Genomic DNA, 25,099 nt, shown 5'->3' on the forward strand with positions numbered 1-25,099 from the left:
CATGGAGGGATGGAAAATAGGTCTTGGCAAATAAACCTGATTATCTTTTTAGCAAGATTTTGAGTTATAAAGGTAATGGCATTGACTTGTGTAAACCTCAGTGCCATAAGTCGTTCTCTGAGGTAGTGTGTTAACTTTAACCTTATCTTATTTAATAAGACCATCATAAATATGTGTATTTTTTATTTCACTTCTTTACATTAATACTGGTGGTAGCTTGAGGTTTATCTGGATAAACTTTTGCTCAGGGATGGGAAGGAAGGTTCATGGGGAAAAGTCCTTCTCTGCTAACCACTGCTCATATTGCTCTTACACCAGTGAAGGAAATGTTTCTTCCCCAAATTGACAGTGCTCCTCTACAGCCCCTCTGGGCACTCCTTTCCTGATTACGAGCCAGAAACTGGGGGGGTTGTTGCAGCCAGTTTTGCTTGACCTTTTTAATGATCCAGCTTGTTTCTGAGGTTTTCATGGAATATCTCTGAGGCATAAACAGAGTATGCTGGTGGGAGCTGAAATTTCTGTATTTGCCAGGAGCTCGCTGGTGGCCTCCGAGAGAGGTGAGCAACGTGGAGGAAGGGTGAGAGGACTGCCTGTGAAAGGTGAGGAAATAAGATTGGGTTAGGGGAGAAAACCTACAGACAAGTTACAGCAAGTTTGCATGGTCTCTTTAGCAAAGCAACTGGGAGAACGGGGTCGGTGAGCTCAACAAATAAGTGCTTCACTTCTATTTGAGAGTGCAGTGAACAGACAGGCTCTGAAAATCATTAGAAGTGGTCGGTAACGTGGCAGTTCTCTCCCAGCAAAGTGGAGGAGCGGTATGTTTCTTGTGTCTTTTTTTGGGGATATATCTGGTTGTATAATCTGTCAATTGTGTTGTTAATCTACAGAATCTCCAATCTTAACCATTTCTTTTCAGGATGATAACAACCATGGAAAGTGCTAGCTGTTATATCATCTATGTAACTTACTGTTCCCTATGCACAGTACTTTGCAGCCTCGTTTATCAATGTCTCTCTCTTCTCAAGTCTTAATGAAGAAATTAGACACCAAAAGTTCAATTTTTTAAGATTATACTGTCATTATTAAAAAAAAAAACCCAAACCAACAAACCCTAAACCCTATATTTTATAGCAGGCTGACTAACAGTTTTTCTTCATCCTCTAACAGCAGGATAATGAAGTTGGGGTGTTTTTTCATATATTACATAGCATTTCTCATTTTACTTCTTTCCTTTGTTTGGTCACAAGCCCCAGAAACAACACACTCCTGCATCAGGTGCGTTTGCCTCATTGGCAGGCTCCTCAGGCCCTTGTGCTGGCATTTTGCAGTTGCCTTAGGGGATAGCCTTCTGGTTAAGCTACGGATGTCCTGTCCGAGCCACCTTGTCCTCAGTTCAACACACTGCTTATGCGAAGGTGCTCTTTGCTCTGTACTATGCATTTGATTGCGCTGTCTTACGTTCTTGCCGTCAGCTTAGCAAGCTGATACCAGTTGTTTCATTTGAATTTATTGTTTTCCTGTTCGCTCGGTCACCCAAGCCATTTCAATATATACACACTGAACCAAAAGAAAGGGGATTCATGGGTCGAGATTATTCATGTTCCGTATGGTGCAATATAAAATCCTGGCTCTCTAACAAAAACAAAAAATAATGGAGCAAATACTTACTTTATCCAGAAGTTGTTGCTAAAATTGTCCTGTAGGGAGCCCGATCAAAACCTTCATGATTTATCATGAGATTAGGAGAACAGCTACTGCTGAGTTTGTGCTTTGATCGTAATGATCAGGAAGAAATACAAGGTTGGGAAGGAATAGTCAGGAAGAATATTTGAAAATTAGTACTGTGTCATAGAATATATTCTTGAAAGATCGAAGGATAGAAGGCAAAATTGTCAGGGCTTGGTAATGTTGGTACTGCTGCTATTTCAGCAGAAGGCTGAGGACGGAAGACACATCTCTTTCAGCCTGGAACCACCATGCGAGCAATACTAACTTACTACTGCAATATTGTGGCCTACAGGGTCCTGAGCCAGAGGACTGTTTAAAAGATTAATTGGCTGGAAAGCTTTTGTCACCTGAAATCTGTCTCTGCTGCTTGACTTTCAGGTAGATGAAGTCTCACCTTCTTTGCACTTGAAATGTCTTTTCAGGCTAGAAACACTCCATTTCCCCAAATACAAAGAAAATGCGCTTGTTTACAACCAAACATAGTATTATAAAAGATGGCATGGAATAATGAGTTACAAACTTCCACGCTTAATGTTTTCTTCACCACATCTCCACTGTTTTGAGCAGACGTACTAATTTTCAGAAAGTTAGCTGCCCTGAAATTTTCTGGATTTATTGGATGTATTCAAGAATAGCATAGATGCTGTTCTTGGAAAGGCTATTAACATCTTCTTTGATTATTATTCATTTCACCTGGAAGGTTTCTGGTATATGCAGGGTGATGGGAAGATAGGAGATTGTTTGCAAAAATCATGATCCCTCTGCAACTTTCTTTTACAAGGGAAGGAGTATTATTAATGTTTCTGTCTTAGTCCATTCCCTGTAAGATAATAATATCAGACCTTTTCTAGTACCATGCACTTTATTGGAACAAACAAAATTTGCTTTGGGAACCTCTAGCTTTAACAGCGCCTATTCATTATTCTTTAGTTATTCTCCTGAAAGCTGTTGGGTTTTAAAGTACTTTGCACCGCTCTGGAATTGGCTGCAAAGCAATCAAGCACGGAGTAATTTGCCATCATACTCATTACTTTTTCAGCACTTTGAGATCTTTCTCAGCTATGCCTGTGGTATGCCTCAATGTTACTTTTTAAAAGTACATGACGCAAGTCCTGGGTTCATCTGTACATGCTAATGTACAGGCCCCACTGCAACCAAAAGCATGACAGCGATCCGGTGATCCTGTTCGAGCCATCATCCAGTATTTCAGAAAACTGAGAGGCCACTGGTATATGATAGGCTTTTAAATCCCTTTTGTTCAGTTACAACCATGTCTACACTTTATGATGAGATTCAATGGACTCATAAAGGCCTCTGATAAACAGTGGGCCTGGTGGGTAAAGAGGAGATTAGGTAAAGAGAGCATTCCTGAGTGTTGGGGGACCTGCTTTTGCTCTTGTGCAAGTGTTGGCAGTCAAACATCTCCAGACTCACTGTCTCAGACACGCAGTTCTTTTTTTGTTGTTGAAAAATTCAAAAAATTAAAGAAGTTAGGAATGAAATTTGAATAAAAATTGAAATACATACTGTAGCAGCCATTCAAATCAACTATTGCATTTTTTACTAAGAAAGAGGAAAAATACCCCCCTCTACTTAATCCTTCATGGTATTTCTGTTTAACTTTTTATTTGCAGGCAAAGAACAAGAAAACACAAGTCTTTTTTCCTCCAGACCAATATTTCCTATCTCAGATCTTCTGTATGGCTTTTGTTAACTTTTGTTTGCTTCGTAGAACACGTTTCAATAGCATGAGTAGCAGAACTTCACATGTGATTTATTTTTCCAAGTTTTAAAAATAAACCATACAAAATACTATCTGCTCAGTTTACTTATGGAAATTTATACATGAATGGAAAAAGGAGAAGTTTCAATATACGTGACTAATAAATTAGCAGCCTGTGCTCCAGAGAGAAATGGAAAATTGCAGCATTAAATCAATTTTATGTGGTAACATACCAAACCAACAGATTGTTTGGGGTACTTGAGGTAACCACCTCTCGCTGGTAATATATGATTGTCAGTAACACTTAGCAGTACATTCTTCATCAAGTTTATAGTGAAAATTTCTGACAGTGGCAGGTGAGGAATTAGTTTTAAGGATGATGTCCTTCTGGTGGCTCATGCTGAGAATGATATTATTTATATTAACTGGCAAAATAACCTGGCAGCACACAGGCAATTACCTCAATTTTATGTTTAGTGCTCTTCTCATAAATCTATGTAATGATGGCATCTCTGTTATGAGCTTACATTAACTTGCTGGTTACAGTAATTGTATTGAATCAAGTAAATGTCCACTCTGTGATGAAGGTAATACAGTTACAGTATTCCAAATAAATAATTGCTTGAGATATATATAAGAAGAACAGATCAAGGCTTTATGAAGGGAAACTTTAATTGCAGAATTAGGTAGAGCTTAGGTAGCGATCTTTCCTGCGTATATGTGAATTTCTTCTCCGTAAGGATTTGGTCTCAAGAAGACAAAGCAGACATTGTTCATTTCTTTTTTGGCTAGATCCTGTCCTCAAAACTGGTGTTTAAAGTCATTAATGAACGTGAAGGAAAATGCAGTATATGTCCCCTTGGTCTTGCCAGAAAACCTTTATTCCCCATTGTAGCTTAGTTGGCGAAACTCTCTTGAGATTCAAGGGCCAGAAGATCTGCTATTTATTATGCTCTTCCCTGAGGCATTTGTTACTGACCACTGTCAAAGAGAGATCATTGGTTTGACCTGATACGGTTTCTTTCTCATACGCTACTGTAAGAGGAACTGCAGCGGTTTCTGTGGGTCATTTACGTTTGGTATGAAGCTGAAATTTACAAAAGTGTATATCCAACGTATCAGGCCCAGTAATCACTGGAATCGCACTCCAAGTACAAAAAACTTTGTGCTTTTTCAGCTAGTATGTGTGTTGTTTTCTTACAACATACGAGATCTTTCTTTGGGCATCCTGGTCAGATGGGAAATGGGTGTGCTTGTATCCTTTCAAATGTTCCTGTATTAGTTGATAAAGAAGAACTGTAGCTTCTGTTGTCTTAGGGGAAAAGTTAAGTTCCAAAAATATTTTCTCCTTCCATGAACATTAGAAATTCATCTTAATGTGCTGACCTTGGCTGTGCACATTTAAAACAGATCCATTAAAGTAAAAATAGCTTTTGAATTACCCAGTTTGATAGACTACCTGACCTGCTAAGTACCTGCAAAAAATTCATCCAGGTATTCTCTGACTAGAGTGCTTTATTATCTGATGGCAACTGCTTGGGCCCAGCTGTCAATAGGCTTTAGCAGAAAACACCAGAAAAATTCGGAAAACATCGGTTTTAGGGCATTTGACCTAGAATTCGTGTGCCGAAATCACTGCAGAATGAAGCAACAAAATCAGATTTTCCGCAGACTGGGAGTAAGACAGACTACTTGGAGACCCTCTATATTGATTTAAAAGTAATGGTGCTTGTATACTTGTGAGTAATTCTGGATAGATGGTTTCTGTGCTCTTGAGACAAATCTGTAAGCATGGCATTTGAGGAATACTGCAGTTCATGGGGACTATTACTGGCGAAGGTTTGGACTCCCACACTTTTATAAGCAAATGCGTTGGTAACCAGAAAATAGCTACTCCTCGCTGATACTCTCAGGTACTTCTAACATCCCTTCTGATCTCACCACTCTGTAACGTCCCTAGAAAGCTGCATTTACAGTTGATTCAGTAAGGTCATTTGGCGTCGCTGGGAATGCTCCGTCATTGCCAAGGGTTATGCTATAAGGGGCTGGCAGCTCTGGAAATAAGTGTGGGAGCCTCAGGTATTCAGAACGTGTGAAAGGAGTTTGAAAGTACTTGCTTTCATCTCCTTTCAGCCTTACTGTTCATATAATGGCTTAGGAAAGGGCACAAGCCAAAGATGATGCCTCTCTCTTAGAGGAATGGCAGGGAATCATTAGGGATTTTGGCTGTCAGATGAGTCCAGTGCTGAAATTCTAGTTGTTACCACTCACTTGATGAGTGGCAGCTGGCAGACAAGGGTGAATGTCATAGGACCATGCTGAAGGATTTGGTCTGTATTTTCTGGGCAAGGTAGATTCAAATAAACTGAGGAGAGAGAAGATGGAGATGGTGACATAGCTATAGCAGTAAAGAGAGAGGGAGCAAATTAAAATCCACACATCTTAGAAACCAGAGGATTATTTTTGGTTTACTTCTGTCTGGTAGTAATAATAAAAATGGTAATATTATGGTCCCAACATCAATGGGAGGAATGTCACTGTGATCCTTCAGCTAGTCAAACAGCATAGCTTAGAAATTAAAGTTACTGACTGCTTTGACATGAGTAAATTTTTTTCCTTAAAGAGTACCTTTCTGAAAATAGATTTATCTCTGCTAAGCAGAAAAGCAGATTTAATATCCCATAGCATTCAGAGATACTGTGAGGTTATTACTGTAACATGTTTATCATTTCATCAAGAAATGTTATTCACTGAACTGTCTGGGCCTCTGCTTGTCAAAAGAATTTGTCTCTGGACTAGCAGCAAGACAGGCCTCCACAGGCTCTACTTTATGCAATGGCTGGTCCTTTCCCTGGTTTGTCTCTGTCTTAGATAAACCAGTTATGCTTTTCTCCCTAATTAAATGAAAAAGGACTTCCTCCCCTAGGAGATCCTTTCCCATAACAGATTGCTTGGTTACCTTAAACCTTCCACGTTACTCAAATGGCTGGTTTACGTCTGTATTACAGCATGTGATTTGAAAAGTTGCTGCATTTTCTGCTGTTGATGTGTGTCCTGGTTTTGGCTGGGATAGAGTTAATTTTCTTCCTAGTGGCTGGTATAGTGTTACGTTTTGGATTTAGTACCAGAATAATGTTGATAACATACTGATGTTTTTAGTTGTTGCTAAGTAGTGTTCATAGTAAGTCAAGGATTTTTCAGCTTCTCACACCCAGCCAGCAAGAAGGCTGGAGGGGCAAAAGAAGTTGGGAAGGGACACAACCAGGACAGCTGACTTCAGCTGGCCAGAGGAATATTCCATACCGTATGACGTCATGCCCAGTATATAAATGCGGGTGGGGTGGGGTGGCTGGGAGGAGCCAATCACAGCTCAGGAACTAACTGGGCATTTGTTGGGAGAGTGGTGGGCAATCACTTGCTTTGTATATTCTAATTATTTTATTATTATTATTGTCATATTATTATCACTATCATTATTATTACTTTCTTCTGTCCTATTGAACTGTCTTTAGCTCAACCCATGAGTTTTGCTTTTTATTTTCGATTCTCTCCCCCATCTCACGGGATGAGGGGGAGTGAGGGAGCGGCTGCGTGGTGCTTAGTTACCCACTGCGGTTAAACCACAACAATGTGCCTTGAGTCTACCAAGCTCACAAATGAAGTTGCTTTTAAAGCTTTTTTTTTTTTTAACAGTCATGTTTACTGACAGACACCAACCCAAAGACAAAGTCAGTAGGAAGGTACGCTGAAGGCAAGTGTTCTTTGGCTTGGGTCAAGATATTGTACAAATAGGATAGGGAATAATAGTATGTGGTACTTAAATTCCTGTAAATCCCTGACCTCCATTTTGGAGCTACATTAAATTGCAATAGCATCATTATTACTGTTACCCTTGCCAACATGTTTGTGATGGCAGTAGCCCAAAAGCCCACACTGGAGACAAAGAGTAGTGAGAAACAGTAAGAGAAAGGTGAAATAAAAAGAGAGCATTGGCTGGAGCAGTGGTTGCCAAGGTGGAGAAGGGAAAGCCTTTGAGCTGGAGATGGCATTGAAAGATAAGCAGGTGGACTTTCACACATGAAAAGTAGAGCAAGGAGTGTATTCCTTCCAAACAGCATAATTGCTTCCAGTTTTCAAATTGGTGAGATCCTCAGAAAAGATTTCAAGAGGGAAAAGTAGAGAATTGGAAGGGGTAGCTATGCAGTTTGTATCTGAGAAATGACTCAGAGTCATACAGAGTTTTCCAGGAGAGAGTAAGGTAACTTGAAAACTAGATTAGAGAGAAAGGGAGCTAAAAAATAAATAAGAAGCAGATAAAATTAAATATGACTTAAAAATAGCCAGGGATTGAAGTCCTTTTTTTTATTACCTTTAACAAGAAATGAAAAGGAAGGCTAGGCAATTAGAACACAATTGAGATCATGTAACAACAGCTATTGACAAAATACAGATTCGGGAATACTTGGAAAACATAAACAGAGGCAAGTCAATCATTCCAAGTGATGCTTAATCACTGAAACTCTCAGAGCATCTCACCACTTACAAAGACCTCTAGCAACCGGGGTGGCACCTGAGACTCAAGAAAGGAAAATACATTACCCAGCTCCAGGACAGAAAAAAAGGGAAGAGTGATAACAGCAATTACTATCCAGTAAGGACAGCAAATCAGATATGTGTGCTATGTGATAAAGCTGTAGAAAAGGACAGTGTAATTTCAGTATCCTTTCATGAAAGGATCACAACACAGAGGAAGGAGACCGGTTCGTGTCAAACTTTTGTATATTTTTTCACCCATAGTTTTTTCTTACTGTATCGACAAATTAGAGCAACATTTCAAAGGTGAACAACAGAAACTATTGTGGTCTGGAGAAATCAGCATCAGGAAAGATTTAAAGAGCTAAGTATGTACAGCAGTTAAACAATGACTGAGAGAGGAGACTACGAGAAATGATTACTCAGAAGATTTGAACACCGAGGTGAAAGAAGACCGGAGATATGTCTTGTTATAGGAGCTTATTAGGCCACAGAAGATATGTGCGCATTACTTTGAGTCTTTACCCTGGCAGAGCAACAGGTAAGGAAATTCCGTAAGTCTGGTCAGTCCTTACCTTCAGTAGGTCAGATCTGTCAACTTCTTGTTCAGCTTAACCAGCAAAATAATGCAATAGACCTTTGGAGATCAGGTATTAAGCAGAAATCCTGATGGTGAATGAGACTGGATGATCTTGCTCCTTATATGGACAAAATTGGTTTGAACTGTTTTGTCTCTGTTTTCCAGTTTTTAAATTTTTATTTTTGCCCTTTGTGCCGGGAGCTCACATCTGTATAGCAAAGTTATATTCCTGCCCAGGATGTCCAGTGCCTGGCCCAGGTTATTCCCCAAGTTAAGTCTGGACATATTCTGAGGTGATAGCTGTTGATAGAAGCCAGAACCGTGCTGTGGGACGTGCTGACATTTCTGCCATACAGACGATTGCATGCTAGGATGAGTCTGTCTCTAGCCTTGTTATGTTTATTCCAAAAGCTGCAAAAGAGCTCCTAAGTAAGAGGAACTGGCTTAATACCAGTCCAGGCTTTGGATTGTGTTTGAGCACCCCTTGTGTCACATAACTGCTTGACTCTTGGGAAACAAAGGGAAGGACATCTCTGAATGAAAGAAAAGAAATTACGTGTATGGCTAGGTCAGACAGATCCACATACAGATAGAGCATTCATGTTCCTAGCCTGCAGGAAGCTGCTGGGAAATCCATAAGCACTGCAAAATGGGAGAATCTTTCTATCTCATCCCTGTTGAGTCTTCCAGTGAAGACTATTGTATTCCAACTACGCAGCAGATCTGACATTTCCGCCTTAAATGCCTAAGAAACTAATGGTCTGTAAAGTTTAAGAAGTCTTGTAATGACAGCTTCTCAAAGGCAATCGATCTTGGCACAACTACAGCTTGAGACAATGAAGCTAGGTATTGGTAAGGCTTTTTTGCCATGTCTCATGAAATCTTTATTTTCGTGCTAATTCAAATAGTCTTTTGACATGAGAATTTAGTAACTGGACCACAAGTGAAAGGTAATACTAAATGTCTAGGTAATAAATTAGGGGGAGTTCTCTAGCAGGATGCCAGAGAGATTATTATTAAACCCTTTGCTATACAAAATGATCAGGGAGAGAGGATTGACAGCAACTGATGACATTAACAGACGATAGTAAGGAATAGGAGAAGAGGAAATGGAAGACCTATTGAAAGGCTAAGAGAGAATAAAAGAAAATGAAAAGGTAGAATGAGATTCCAAGGATGGAATTAGGAACTCAAAAGTAAAACAGAACAAAAGAACAAGAAAGAGAAGCAAAATACTTACCCAACTTTTCTCAGAAAATGAGGAGAATTAGGCTTCATTCTCTAGTTTTTAAAATGTAATTAATCGAATTTCAGGGAAATGTACTCTTTGTGATGCAAAAAACTAACACGACTTAATACCTTGGAAAACACAAGGATGGAACAGAAAGCAAATCTGATGAGTGATTGTGGTGTAGAAAGCAGCCTGTAGAACATGGGACTGAAGAGCATCAAATAACTCAGTAGAGTATAATGGCTCCTGTTCTGGTCCTATTTCAACAGAAGGGCTGCCTGCCCTTCCAGGCACATTGTCCTCACAAGAGACTCACACGTAGTTAGGAAGTTAGGAAACAGAAGAAATCATAGAAACAGAAGGCTGAAAACTTAAAATGAAATTTCACAAATGTTAATAGTCCTGAATCCTGGCTTTCAAAGAAATTAGACATTCCAGGCGATGTTGAACTTGGTTACATGCAGCAGTAATTCCGAGAAGGCCCGTTACAGAATCCATGTGATGGGGTAAGATTTTGGCCCCCTTGATTTATCAGCAGGGAAGGTAAGATTTCATGCCCTGTATATTTGCAGATAAATAATTCTGAATGATTTAGAGTGGTCTTAGAGTTTATAACAAGTAATTAAATGAAATGAAGTAAATAATCATTGACCTTGACTATCTTTTTTTACGGCTGCAATATTTTCAGAGACAAACTGGCCTCCTGAGGAAGGAATATGTCATATCTCATCTGACATCTAAACCTGAACTGAGCAAAGTGCCAGAAAATGCCCTTTTAAAAGATAATCCTGTCCTGACAGATGGATGGAGTGGATAATAATAATAATAATAATACTTTTTATTGATATATGATCTGCTTATAACAGATAATAGCTCTCTTTGTTTTTAATTTATCCAAGTCCTACAGTTCAATATAATACATCTATTGAAGTCACGGGGGATTGCACAGACAATCCTGAGAACAGAATTATGCCCTGTTATTCTGTCCTGCTTCTCTTGTTCAGTTTGGGCACCCCTCTCAGTGTTTAGAGTGTTTAAAATCAATCATAGTCAGGTGTGTCCTTCTCATCTTGGACATAAGGATTTCACTGAAAGCATTAGATCCAAAAGGAAAAGTTTTATGAATCAGTTTTTGGTAATGAAAATGCATTCAAAAGGATATGACAATGAGCTAAAATACCAGCATTTCAATGAAAACAAAAGTTCTTTTGGAATGTGTCAGTGTATCTGAAAACAGCATGACATGGACTAATTTATTTGTCATTTATAAGCCTTTAAATCTGTACTGGGCTTTTGCTTATCCTCAGTCTCCCAGAAGAGTCAGATCCATTTCTTACAGCAGGTATATACATGTCAGTAGTAGATCAGAGAAGACAATTGTGAGTCATGGTAGGGGGAAAGGGACCATTGACTCTGCACTTCTGTTGGTTTAATGATCCAGGGAACAGAGATGTGCTTGAAACATGAAGTCTGGAAGTCTCTTACAGTTGATCAGCTTTGCTCTGAGGTTGTTCACCTTGCTAGTAAAGCTTTTATTGGAAGTAAATGAGGATTCTATACCTAAGATTAAAGAAAGAGACTAGGAAGTACAATTTTGAGTATTTGGCAGATGCATAATTACATTATGAATTCTATGAATTTCCTCTTTTTTTTTTTTTTTAATCAGAGCATGCACTTGCTTGAATTGTTGGGCTAATGTCACAGCAGAGAGGATCTAAATTTATGTGGTCTTAAGAAGTTAATTCTTAAGCAGTTAATTCTTAAGCAGCTAATGTCTAAGCTTTTTAAGTTTCCTAATCAGAGTGGCTGTAGACTCGGCATATAATGAAAAAAGCTGAAGGAAAAGGAGAGATGTGAGTAGAAACCTTTCTATTGATCACAACAAATTCCAGGAAAGCAAGGAGGAAATCCTGACTCTCAGTTGTGCGAGGACTCTTACCCAACAATCTACATAGCTTTTGGCTCATATGCAGGAGTACTTCTTCAAAGAATTATCGAGATGTCATTCGAGCCTTGGATTCTAAAATCTCACTGTATCATTCCCTCAAAGTGTGCTTTTTAAACTTTCCCAAATCAAATACTGTGTTTTGTTTTTCTATGGTGTTGGTATTGTAGGCTTCAACCACCCACAAGCAGCTGGATTGTCTTCATTTGTGGCACTATAGGTTTGGCTATAAGGTGGCTCATTTTGAGGTGCCTGTGAGGGAACTTGGAAATTTAGAGAGAAATGATGCCATCCACAGGTAGATAACCTAAACCAGGAACCTCAGCTAACCTCTTCTACGCTAAATAACGTTAACAGCTACCTGTGAGAGCGCACAGTGGCATGTGATATGACCAGGGTATCTCATAAGACCGTTGTGAAATAAACTCGGGACTGCTGTTAGAGGAGTATTTGCAGTTAAAAGGTACCAGACTGCTCTGAAAATTGTCTCATCATTGGAAGTTCAAAAACAATCTTACAGGAACTCCTTAGGAGTCCTTATGAGTAATACTTAAAACAAAGTATCTTTGGGTTTAACAGCATCTGTTTGTGATGTACAGTATTTAAGAAAATCCATTTAAACCGAGGGGTAAACCGTCTGGCCTTATGAACCCGCTAAACCCTGCCTTTGTTGTAATATGTTCAGAAAGAGAGGGTTACCTGAGATAAACTCAGCCAGCCGGTACTGATGCAGCCACAAGGGCTTCGGCTGTGCCATCCCCCGGCCCTCGAGCCGTGGCCTGTCTCAGCCATGCCAGCCCATGTCCCCTCATTAAAGCCCCATTGTGCCTTTGCTGTTCCAGATGAAATTCTTGTTTCCCTGGGAGATTTTCCTGATGAAATGCTCAGAGTCCTGCTGATGCATGCAGTTCTGTTCTGCTGAGTCTTCCCTAGCATAAGCATCTCACACAGTTTTAAAGAAGAATGTACTACTTTTTACTATAAGGTAAAGATTAAACACTAGTTTCCAAAGAAATTCCCAGAGCAAAACTTTCATGAGGCATATGGGATGGCAGTCATGATTTTATGGGTATTTTAAGCCCTGGTAATATTACTGTAAGAAGCATCCCCATGCAGGATCAGATCACAAAAGAAAGATTTTTACAAATACTTATAAGCGTACAGGAAATATTTAAAAATTAACTGTATTTGGGCTAAAGGATAAAAGATGGAGTTTGCAAAAATGATCTCTGCGTATATCTGCTGTGGGTAATGTTTAACAGAGAGGCACTGGTCCCATTTTTGGAAGGTAAACGCAAGCATGGCTCCCTTAAATTTGGAATAATTGTGCGTTCATTTCTGAATTTCATGGTAATTAGGGGAAATAATAACAATTTTAAAATCTACATTGATCTTGCTAAAAACGCTGGTGATTTCAGAACCAGTCCATAACTTCTGCTCCGGTGTCAGTGTTCCAGAAACCCCAGATCCTGGATCAGATCCTGAAGTACTTGATGACTGTTTTTATGCACTGTAATCAATAGGAATGTTGCTTGCACTTAGTACTTTGCTGGCATAGCTAGGATAAAGCATATTCGATTGCTGAGAAAGACAGAAGAAAACGATCTAAGTTGTGCAGCTGTAAGATTAAAAAATGCTTTTCAAAGTGCAATGAGCTTATGCTTCTCTAATGAAATAAGTAGCACTATGAGATGACAGTTGTTGTATTTCAGCCAATACTCAGAATAAAAGATTGTTCATTTGTTGTAGGCAACAATGTTCATAAAATTTATCTGATTCTATCATTCTGCTTTTATTGTTAACCTTTGTCATTGTTCTTTGAAGAGGTAATTACATTCAGAGAAATGAAGATCCAATCAAAGCATTTCACATTTTAAAAATCTTGGACAAAAACAAACCACAGGCCAATCCTTCACATCTTTAATTGGTGCGGTATATGAAGATTAATGGTGGGATACTTGGGCTTAGATAAAATGACCAGGTTTTGGTACAGAAATGTTTTAGTCAAGAAAGCCGCGATATTTAAGTACTTAGTAAGAACAGCTTAAGCTTACAGTTGATGCAAACACAGAAGTCAGTCGTGCAACACAAAAAGTGTGTTCTGACATAGATCAGTAACTGCTTATGTGAATAAGCATTAAAGCTGGAGGATGAAGATCTTACCCTTCCTTTCAGGAAGGAGTTCTCCATCCTCTTTCTGTCTTCCTTAAGAACTTGATAAAGCCACCTGATAGACTGGAAAAACCATAACCTTAACTCTGTCTTGCTTAATTTGACTCTTTTCTAACACAGGCATCTTTCTAGGTGACCCATTTTCTAGGTTACTCTGTCTTGGCTTGGATTCTTTTTACTTTTCTTTTTTTCACCCCTTTACTTGCAAAGTATTTTTGCTCAGCTGTCATTTCTATTCTTTGCTTACAATAGTGATAAGAATCTGTAATTACAGTGATGGAAGGAAGTTAAGAGAAAAGGTAATGAAATGACAGTATTAATTCTCAGGAAAATCACTGGGCTAAACCAGCCTCTGAGCAGGAGTCCTTTAAATTCCCCATGGATAAAATGAATGTAGGTTTATGTCAATAAACGAATTCTTGGATACAGATTCCCTGGGAGTTTTCTAGGTCCAGGAGTGCTGGCTCACAGCCTGGAGCAGTTAGGGGCACAAAAGGGTGGTACAGGGCTGCACTTTCTGCGCTGACCTCCGGAGGTGTTCTTAGCTGGAGTGGGACCTGGTCAGGTGGGCTGTGAGAAAAGAAGTGTGAGAGGTTCAGCTCATTCCCTCTCCTGCGCCGTATTTTCAGCACAATCTACAGAGCAGTTGTGATTTTTAAGCAAGGAGCCGAGCTAAAGAGTCTGTCCTGCTAAAGCATCTGTAAAATGGTGAGCAACCAGGATATCAATAGATGCTTCTTGAAGATATGGAGCTCTTGTTAGCGATTGTTTAAACCTTCTAGTATGTAAGAGCGTGGTTAGCAGTGAGCTATGGTATACTGTTGCGTCGCTCTTTGCTAGCACAAAGGCAGAGCATGCGCGTTGGCACAGCCTGTGTGTCAGAAGGCAGTGTTCTTTCTGAAGCCACTCATACGGTACATGTACAGTGTGTGCATATGTCCTCGGCTGAGTGCAGTGGCTGTATTTCCCTCTCTCCCCCTAGCACAACAAACCCCTTTTCTCACCGTGGCATCCCAGGCACCAGTAGTGTAATTGGCCCTTGCCTGTGGATGGACTGGGGGAAACCTCTACCTGGCTATTCCCCATACAAGAACCATTGTCAGATTGGCTGTGTTGCTTGAGTTGATGGACACTTTACATCCATCCATAGGTGGCTGTCTAGAAAAAACAGCATTCTTGGAAACAAATATAATTATGCCTTACTGCGTTTAAATGCAAACTGTTGTTGATAGAGGTGATTAGGTGCTGAAAACATGCTTTGCTCCTGACATTGAATAAAAGTAAGTCGTACATGCCTATGTTTCATGGGTGTATGTTCACACGAATCAAACCGAATTTGAACTGGAGAAAACTCTTGTAGGGGGAGAAAACTACATCTAGATTAAAGATTTAATTAGAGCCTGTATGCTGAAACTATGAAAGACAGGACTGTATTTTTCTCCCATTTATATCAATGTCAATGAAAAGTAGTTTTCTATAAGATTTTTCATTCTGCATACGTGATAGTGGATTATTGTCCCTATATACGCTGTTTAAAATTTGAGTCCATAATGCTTTAAAAATGCCATTTTGGCCACCAGAGGGCAATGACTTCTTCTGTTCCTCAAAACCAGAAGTAATTATTTTGAGAGTCGATGTTAATATAACCCCCTGACATTTTTGAGCTTTGTAGTATGGATACTTTCACCTCTAAGTTCAAAACTGGCTGCTGTTTGTAGCAACTCAAAATTCTTCACTTGTGATAGTTAATTGGTGTATGTGAAGCAGCTTTGGTCTTTTCAGTTCATTTTTTTAGGTACAGAATGTCCACAGCACAGAATTGATAGTTGGCCCCTGTTCTGTCAGGTCCATGAAGATCAAATGAAAACGTTTATGGGAAAAGTAGGCAAAATAGAACATGAAAAAATAGCCTCTCAACACTCAAGGATTACAAACGTCTGTTCTTGGGTTTTCTTTATCATTGGCATTTACATATATCAATCTACACACAAACATCTAAGCTCTCTACATTTACACTGAATGGATATTATTTTTACTAGAGAGCATATTAAAATTATTTTTTCATATGTGGTATCTGAATATGAATTGATTTGAATAAGATTTATCCCTATTATATGCTGCCCATTGAGTTATTTTTTTTTAACTGGATTTTGAGTCATTATCATAGCTTTCAATTAAAGTTTCAATAGAAAGAGTTAGGAGCTGTTCAGGGAAAAACTATCGAAGTATGTTATCTCTGTCTTGTAAACAAATTTCATACCAAAATGAAGATTTAGCAGACAAGCTGCCAGAAGGCTGCTGGCTTTCTTACCACAAAGCTCCTAGAGGTATCACTGGATAACTGCGGTCAGCAGATTTGCAGGCTTTTCAGATTTTTGAAGTATTCTGGGTGAAGGCACTCTTAATGCATGCATGACTAATGGATTCAACCTGAATGTTGTTTATTCATCTTGGCCTGTTTTGCAGAGTTTCTAAATTGTCAGCTGTCCCATTGTGGTGACCAGGTTCCCAAAAATCAGGCCATTTGTCTGAAGTGGAGCACACATATGGATGTCCTTTGAGAGAGATTCTTAGTATTTTGGTGGAATTATGGACTTGAGCTATGTGGAACAGGTATAAATAGGACCATTAAGGTTTCTCCAGTATGCCCCTGGTGTTCCTGTTTGCACCATCTACTAGAACCTCTACAGACAGAAGGGAGATTGTGTCTGCAAGAGAGAGAAGCTTTAGCATCTGCTTCGGAGCAGATGCTCAGGATCATGTGCTACCCAAATTAGCTGGCCACCAGCCTCAACCTTGCTGGAGTCAGCTCCTGTCCTAATATTTGAAAGAACAATCCTTTGCAGTAGGAACTCTTGCTGAGTGACCTGTGGATTTATTAATTACAAATCAAGCTGAGCTGTCATATAAACCTTCTGTTCCCGTGTTCAAAGCCATAAAAGTTTTCACTTAGGAAGTACTGATTGCAGCTATCTTACTTTGTGAGGTACTCCCTAGATGTTATTCCTAAAACACATCAGTGATACTGAGGGAAGTTTGGAAAAATATTTGTTGTAGAGAAGCTTAACAGGTTGCTAGAAAAAAAAGAAGAGAGTAGGCATTTAGACTAGTAATGATTTTCAGACTTACCAGAGTAGTTTGTAGTTGACATGTCAGGTTTGAAATCTTTAGCCTTCTTTGTTACCTGAGACTGTAGTCTGGTCATCCCCAGCTGGCCTGTGTGTGCAGCCTCGGTGCCCATACATTTAATTCTGTGTAATGTGATTCATAAATTTTCTACACTAGAACCAGCTCTGCTCCTGCAGCAGAGAGCAAATGAAGGAGTAGTGAACTCTGTTTGCAAGTATTCTGAAGGAGAATCCCCAAATGCTGGGAAATCTCTTCCAGGAGTGTATCTGTTTTTCTGCTTTCATGTTCATCCCGTAATGCAGCGAGCCTGGAAAGTCAGGAGCACTGAATACCGGTACCTTGGTAAGAGTCTGCTGCAATGGAGGCAGGCAGAGAACAGAGAGAACTCTAAGTGGGTGCTTGATTGAATTCTCAAGTGTCCTGCAGAGGTTACCACAAATCAATTTGTGAAATATCCCAGTTTATTTCACTTCACTGAAAAGCTAGTTACACCTGGAGGAATCAGCTTAGTTTTGGAATTACGAGTTATTTGACAATGTAGAATGAGAAGTTGGAAAAGGTCACTTGATCTGTTGATCTGTCACTCTATCAGTATTGATCCTTGTTCCCTCCACCACAAAGTGTCATGTAACAGACGCTTAGTTTAAGTGGGTCCGCAGAATGCCGTCACAGACTAAGGGCATTGCAACACTCCATCACAATGTACAACCTTCATTAAGAGTGACCCAAAACTACAGAAAATTACAGTGAGTGAGCAGGAAATCTCAGTCTCTGAGATCATCACAGGTTAAGAGATAACTTGAAAGTGGGATCCTCTGAAAGTTTTCCTTAATTTGTGAAGCATTTGCCTTCAAACAAAACTACTGACTCAAGTGCTTTAAAAATTGGGCTTGGTTTCCAGTCTGTATGGCAACTTGAAGATCAACATTTTGTTTAAAAAATAAAACTAAACCAGGATTTGTAGGCAGTGGAATAACATTTTCTGAAATTCCAATCACTAAGACTGTTAGAGGGGTTAGAATTATTTTATTCACAGTAGCTTTAGATACAGGATATATGTGATAATCAGGCTGTTGTTAGTTGCTAAAACGATACATCTAATTTTCTGCATGTAAGATTGAAAATGTTGATACAGGCTGGTAGCCTGGAATATCTGGTCACATCACAGTTAGACTGCAGGCCAGATCCTGTTCTCCTGAATCCTGCCTGAGCCAGAATGCAAGCGTATGGATTCCCCTTACACCTCCAACAGCAATCCAGCCCTCCGACCTGTGTGCATAATCCTTTAAATGCATTTCTGCTTGTTTAAAAGTTCCTTTGGTGTCTAAAGTATGTCATAGCATCATTTAGGTTGGAAAAGACCTTTAAGGTCATTGAGTCCAACTGTTAACCTGGCACTACTCAGTCCGCTGCTAGACCACATCCCTAAGCGCCACATCTACATGTGCTTCTGAGTGCTTATGTTGCCCATAACCACACAGAAACATGATTTTCTAGAGAGAGAGGTTTCTCGACTTCGTGGCTGTTCAGGTTTAGGCTGCTTTCTGACCCAGAAAAGCCATGGCTGAAGCTACAACTAACTTTGTGGCAAGGTAAATATAAGGTGAAATAATAGCAAGGTGAAAAAAAGCTCTTTCCTGGGCATGGGACCTGGTGGGATTGCAAGAAAGAGAAAAGGGGACACCAGGAGTCTTCCTTAGCCTGGCCAGGACCTGTCCACCCATTCCCTCCATCTTTGGGGGTGGCCAAACCCCTGGCATGGGGCAAAGCTGTTAGAACACAGCAGGCTGTGGTCCTTTGCCTCTGCGATGAGGAGTGACAGTTTCACGGGGCAAAAGGAGCCATGGCAAAGGCAACCCGCTTGTAATTAACATGAGTTAGATGACATTGTCCTTGTTTTTATGTAGATTTTTCCCAACAGTAATGTCAGGCAAAATGAATATAGGTTTCCAGGAGGAAGAGCTACCTTCCTGGGTCACGCTCTGCTAGAAAGGCAGGGGATCGGACAGCACCTCTCCTCTCTGTCGATGCCCTGCTGTTGGATGGCGAGGGCACTTGCCTCACTGTACGAGATGTGTTTAAAGCTAGTCACGCTGATTACGCTGAAGTTCAGCAACCACCAGAAATACATGTACACCAGTACCTACATTAGTCATTCTGGGGGTGGGCTTACGTTCCATAACAAAAAAAGAGCAGATTAAAATAAATCAGTGTAAAGAAATAGATTCAGAATATTAACTATGCATTAACATTCTGGACAGTTAATTTAAAAAGCTTAAAGCTTTTCTCTAAAAAGCAAAACAACACAGAAACCCTCAGGCATTTCTGACACTTTTTAATGTTAGGAAAAATGAATTAAAATCTGTTTGCAGTACCTGATGATGTCAAGCAACCAACGCATGCTGATATTATCCCCACTATTTTTTTGATTTTTTTTTTGATACATAGGCACGCCGATTGCAACTTTTTCAGCCCTGTCTTGTGCGGAAGAGCTTTGCTGTGCCTGCAAGTCAGACTTTGTCATAGCTACACTATAGTTTTTATTTCTTTTACGTGTAATAAATGAATGAAAGATCAATTCTGTAAGTGATTTTTGGAATGTTTTTCCAATATTAGGTAAGAACATACAATTTCCTAATAGGATATTATGTGGTAAATTTATACAATACGTAAGGAATACACCCTTTTAATAGATTGCTTTTGATCTCGTGATTACTACGGTCTAATGTTCAAAGTGGGAAAACAGTTTCTCAAGTGAGTTAATCCCTGTTCCTTTTTGAAAGAATCAAAAGGGGAGATCTCATTAGTTTATGAGTCATAACGTTGACTGTGTCTAATTAGATAGCTGGTTTGAGTGAGCACCACAGACTGAAATTGACTGTAATTTTATTTTGATTGACAAATGATTCACTTGCTACAGAATAATAATAAAAAAACCCATAAAAATAAAATGAGTACTGTATCAGCATTTGGATACTAGCAGCTATTGCTTATCTGGAATTTTGTGATGAACATTCACTTTTTTTTGTTTGAAAATGATGACTTACTGAATCAAACTTTTTAATGGTAGTGTATAGTTCTACTAAAACTCTGTTTCTGTGCTTATAAACACATAGAGCTTCCACATAGCCCCCAATGCCAACTGAAATATCAGTGTATCACTTTTCAGTTCCTGGTTAGACATTTAAACTTAGGTTTTCCACCTCTTAGAAACACCTCATATGATAAACCGTTGATTCACTTTTTTTTTTTTGATGGAAAAGTTGGGCTGCTCTTGTTTCCATTCTCATGCAGAACAGAAAATATTTTGAAATCTTGAAATTATTGTTGAGGTAGAGAAACCTTTTCTCACCCAGCTCTGACAGCACCTAGCTGTAAACTATTTGAATATGCACGTGTCTGAAAATGTTGTATTCATTGTCTTTAATATTGTAAAGCTTTCCTTAGGGTTTTTGTAATTATCTTCAAGTGTCATCAACAATATTTCTATTTGCAAAGGTTTCTGTGCATATAATTTCTTCTTTGTATTCATGGACTGACAACAGAAAAGAACAGCGCAATATATATGGAGAAGTGAATAAGAAATGGCCCATGTAAGAACAACGTACTTTGTAGTGGTATTAGGAAATATGACTGTTGTAAGACCTGATGATAGCAATCGAAGTTCTTTGCATTATGAGAATAAATGCAATTTTCACAAAGTCATTAGAAATACTAACAATGTATTTCATCATAGATGTTCTTAGGAGAGACTACTTTAGACACCAAAGGAACTTTTAGACTAGCAGAAATGTATTTAAAAGATTACGAACACAGGTCGGAGGGCTAAATTGCTGTTGGAGGTGTAAGGGGAATTCATACACTTGCATTCTGGCTCAGGCAGGATTCAGGAGAACAGGATCTGGCCTGCAGTCTAACTGTGATGTGACCAGATATTCCAGGCTACCAGCCTGTATCAACATTTTCAATCTTACATGCAGAAAATTAGATGTATCAAATTAGATGTATCAAATATATTCAGATTGAGCAGTAAATTGAAATAGAATCACTTTAGGTAGAAAAGTCTTGAAAATACTTAATCTTTTGTAAATTTATACTCCTTCCCCCAGCCTCCCTTTTTCTGCAGTGCCAAAAAGCTAGTGTTAATGTTGTTGTAAGGCTCTTCGTACTATAGTGACCTGAAGAGGTAAGCAGTCCGAAACAGGAGAAATTGTTACTATGGCTTGAAGATTGCTATTTGTTTTCTAGCCCTAAAGGGTTTTATGCAGAAAGCATGGCTACCTTTTTTTAGCTATAGCAGTATGCCTGAAACATGATTGATCTACTTAAACCATGACATTTTCTGAATATCTGTACAGCACGTTTTCTGTGTGCTCTGATCTCCTTATTCTATGTTACAGTAAATACGGTGACTTCCTACTTTTTGCTTTTTCACTCTTACGTAGTGTCCATAGGGACTGAAAAAACTTCCCTCAAGGGATGTAGTTGCAGCAAGAGGACAGCGAGAGAATAAGTAGATTAGTGATGAAGAGGGAAACTACAGTATCTTGTTTGTTGTAAGTATATGATTTAAGATTTCTTTGGCAGGAGAATATTTTAACGGATATACTCGTACCAGGTAATGCAAGGAATGTGAAAAACAAGACAAAATTTCAGTACCAATGTAAGTTCAGGATTTTCCAGATAACTAAGTACTCCACAGGTGAAGCACTCTCTCAGGCAGGCAGAGCCCAAAGTTACATCTGTATTACTGCACATTTGTAATCACATATGCAAATCCTTGCAGTCAGATTGGCTGATGAGGACTGATTTGCATAACTGCAATGTGATTATTTCTCAGTAACTCTATTACATGTAAATCTCTTACTTCTGACGGTTATTTGCCACTGTTACCTAATTGAAGCATAAGTGTTTGTACTAACTGTGATTATGGAAATTCTGGGTTTATAATCATTGGGATACAGACAGCAATTGGTTCTAGTTTTTATTTTTAGTGCTTAGAGATAGTGAGGAGCAGGGCTCATCCACTGATGGGCTGCTCCTCGCAGCCATGAAAGCCTGGCTTTGGGCACTCTGAGAGAGAAAGAGCACAGGTTTTGTCAGAGAGGCATCATCTTTCAGAAGCGTTTTACCAAAAGCATTTTGCCAGAGGCATTCTACTTAGCAAGAGATTTGTCCAGGGAGGCATTCCCTGGAAGCATTTTCCTTGCAGGGGCTTGTCTGTAGAAGTGTTCCCCCGAGGCTTTTCCCCAAGCACAAAGACTTATTTATGTTATAATTCTAATGTTTTAAAAACTTACTCTTTTTTGTATGATTTTTTTGATATATATGTATATATAAAACAGACTAGCTATGGTCTTAAACTACTGACTGATGTAACATGTCACAAATAGGTTTCTCCAACTACCTCTTCAATTTAAGATCTCTGGCGATGTGCTAGCTACAAAAATGGCCACTTCAGCTTCCCACTTCTTTCATTTAGAGCAAATCTGTTGCTACTTTCTCGCACTGCAGACTGTGTGTACAGACCCAGAATTGTTCTACCCTCAATACACATACATAGCAGTCATTTCTGCTGATGGGAGTCACGCATATAGTCCGAGCAGGAAGATACCGTTCTACATTTAGTTCTCTCAGGCAGCAGAACAAAAATTAAAATCATGTTCTCATTTTGGGCTTCCCATTTTTCTTGACAATGATCTTCTGGGTGAAATGTTCTATTGTATTTTGCAGTCTCTAAAAACTCATCTGTCACCTTTTAGTGAATATGAAACGCCTTTGCTTTGTTTTTAGCATTTGATGCTTTGCAGAAAATGTGTATGCATGTGATGACAATTGCTAAGTAAAGCTTGCAAGTGAAATGTGCACCCGCTAGATTTTCTTTCTAGCTGGGTTTACAGTGTCTTACTCCACTGATTTCTACAGACGCAGTCTTCTCTTACACCATTACAAATGAAGAATTAAGGAAAAGCTTTCAGAGTAGGAAATAGAGCATTTCCTTTGTGGCTTCTGGATTGCCTGAAATATTTCACGGGGGCAAGTCTTTGAGGTATTTAAATATATGAAGTCAGGGTGACAACCCATGTGCTCAGAATTGGGTAACTCCTGAACATACCTACTCTTTGCTGGACTGGATTCCTAAGAGTTTTTGCTCCTGTCCTTGAAGCAGTTAGCTGTAGATGATGCTTTAGTTTGGGAGACAAAGTGCAGTCAAAAGTAAGGTAATTCCCTTTTCAGTGTGCTGTATGGGAGTTATGTTTTAGACAGCTGCATCTTTTCATTGCTGCGCAGTATTTACCATCATCTTTCCCAGGATGCTCTTGCCCTATTTTCAGAAATTTGCCTTGAAGTACTACTGATTTTCTTTGGCCTTTAATATTATGCATTATAAATATGATTTCCTTAGAAGTTTGTAATGCCTTTTTATCAGTGGTTGGTATGACTGTGCAGCTGTTCAGCAATTACATACTATGGAGCTGAGCAGAAACTTTAAGACATGAAACATTTCTAGGGAAGTTTGGTAATTTAAAAAAACCTGGCTTAAAAGTGAAACCTCAAATACTGAAAAATGGGAATAGACTAGGCTCTGAAAATGTGATGGTGGTTTTGAATGTCACTGCATTTGAAGGAATATCCACAAGGAGAGTACTGGGCTCAGCACCGATTTAAATTGTGTTCCCTCCAGTAGAGAAAATTAATGTTAAATGTCATCTGTTTAATTGTTTGTTATGCCTAATTAAAAATGGTAATTTATTTGATTTGTTTGTAGCATACATAATATGTTGCTTTATTAAAGAAATTACAGGAATTTGATTTCTAATTACAAAGACTGAGGACTTCTTAAAGTATTTCTTTCAAAATGTTTTTACTTTGGACAAAATTAAGACTGTTTTGGTAATAGAGAGTTCTATAATTCTTGAGAGATGGATAATGGGCAAAGGGAGCATTATATCTTATTGACAACTTACTCTTGCTTTATAGATAGTAAGCATGATAATAAGTAAGAAAGATTTACCAACCAATCCTCTTATTTATTTTCACAGTGACTTAGGCACAGAACTTTTATGTGGTCTGGGACACACAGCACAAGCAAAAGCTCATTGTGTTGGGGAGGTTAGAACTGATGTGGCACTTGTGCTGGAACAGTAGTTGTAAACGCTGAGTTTGGAAAGCAAATAAATCTGAAACTATGTATTCTGGAGGAAGAGGTAAATGCTCATAAAAATTACTAAAATTTTCCAAGAGCTGTTTAATGTAGCGGTATTTAAGGAAAAGAAATTGATTAGATGAGATGGATATTTTTCACAAAGAATATCTCCAAAATGATGTGGAAAGGACATATATACAGCTAAGGAGAAGGGCTTGGGGGTGTTGGTTGACAAGAAGCTCAACATGACCCGGCAGTGTGCTCTGGCAGCCCAGAAAGCCAACCCTATCCTGGGCTGCATCCAAAGCAGTGTAACCAGCAGGTTGAGGGAGGGGATTCTGCCCTTCTACTCCACTCTGGTGAGACCCCTCCCACAGTACTGCCTTCAGCTCTGGGGTCCTCAGCACAAGAAGGACATGGACCTGTTGGAGAGATTCCAGAGGAGGCCACGAAGGTGATCCGAGGGCTGGAGCACCTCTCCTGTGAAGACAGGCTGAGAGAGTTGGGGTTGTTCAGCCTGGAGAAGAGAAGGCTCTGGGGAGACCTTAGAGCAGCCTTCCAGTATCTAAAGGGGCCAACAAGAAAGGTGGGGAGGGACTTTTTACAAGGGCAGGTAGTGATAGGACATGGGGCAGTGGCTTTAAAGTGGAAGAGGGTAGGTTTAGACTAGGTATTAGGAAGAAATTCTTCACCATGAGGGTCGTGAGGCACTGGAAGAGGTTGCCCAGAGAAGCTGTGGCTGCTTCCTCCCTGGAAGTGTTCAAGGCCAGGTTGGATGGGATTTTGAGCAACCTGGTGTGGTGGAAGGTGTCCCTGCCCATGGCAGGGCTGTTGGAACTGGATGGGCTTTGAGGTCCCTTCCAACTAAACCATTCTATGATTCTGTGGTTTTTTGTCTGTTTGCTGTAGGG

At 39.4% G+C, this 25,099-nt stretch overlaps 1 protein-coding gene across 1 annotated transcript in view; it reads left to right on the top strand.

Annotated features, from left to right (window-relative positions):
• Window positions 1-25,099, top strand: part of LOC104167623 (metabotropic glutamate receptor 8-like) — a gene marked incomplete at its 3' end in the record, with an annotated part of 62,554 nt that overhangs the window by 17,667 nt on the left and 19,788 nt on the right. The gene's annotated exons all lie outside the window — the stretch shown is intronic.

The sequence above is a fragment of the Cariama cristata genome, unplaced genomic scaffold (genome assembly GCF_000690535.1).
Source record: "Cariama cristata isolate BGI_N322 unplaced genomic scaffold, ASM69053v1 scaffold14449, whole genome shotgun sequence".
NCBI classification, from domain to species: domain Eukaryota; kingdom Metazoa; phylum Chordata; class Aves; order Cariamiformes; family Cariamidae; genus Cariama; species Cariama cristata.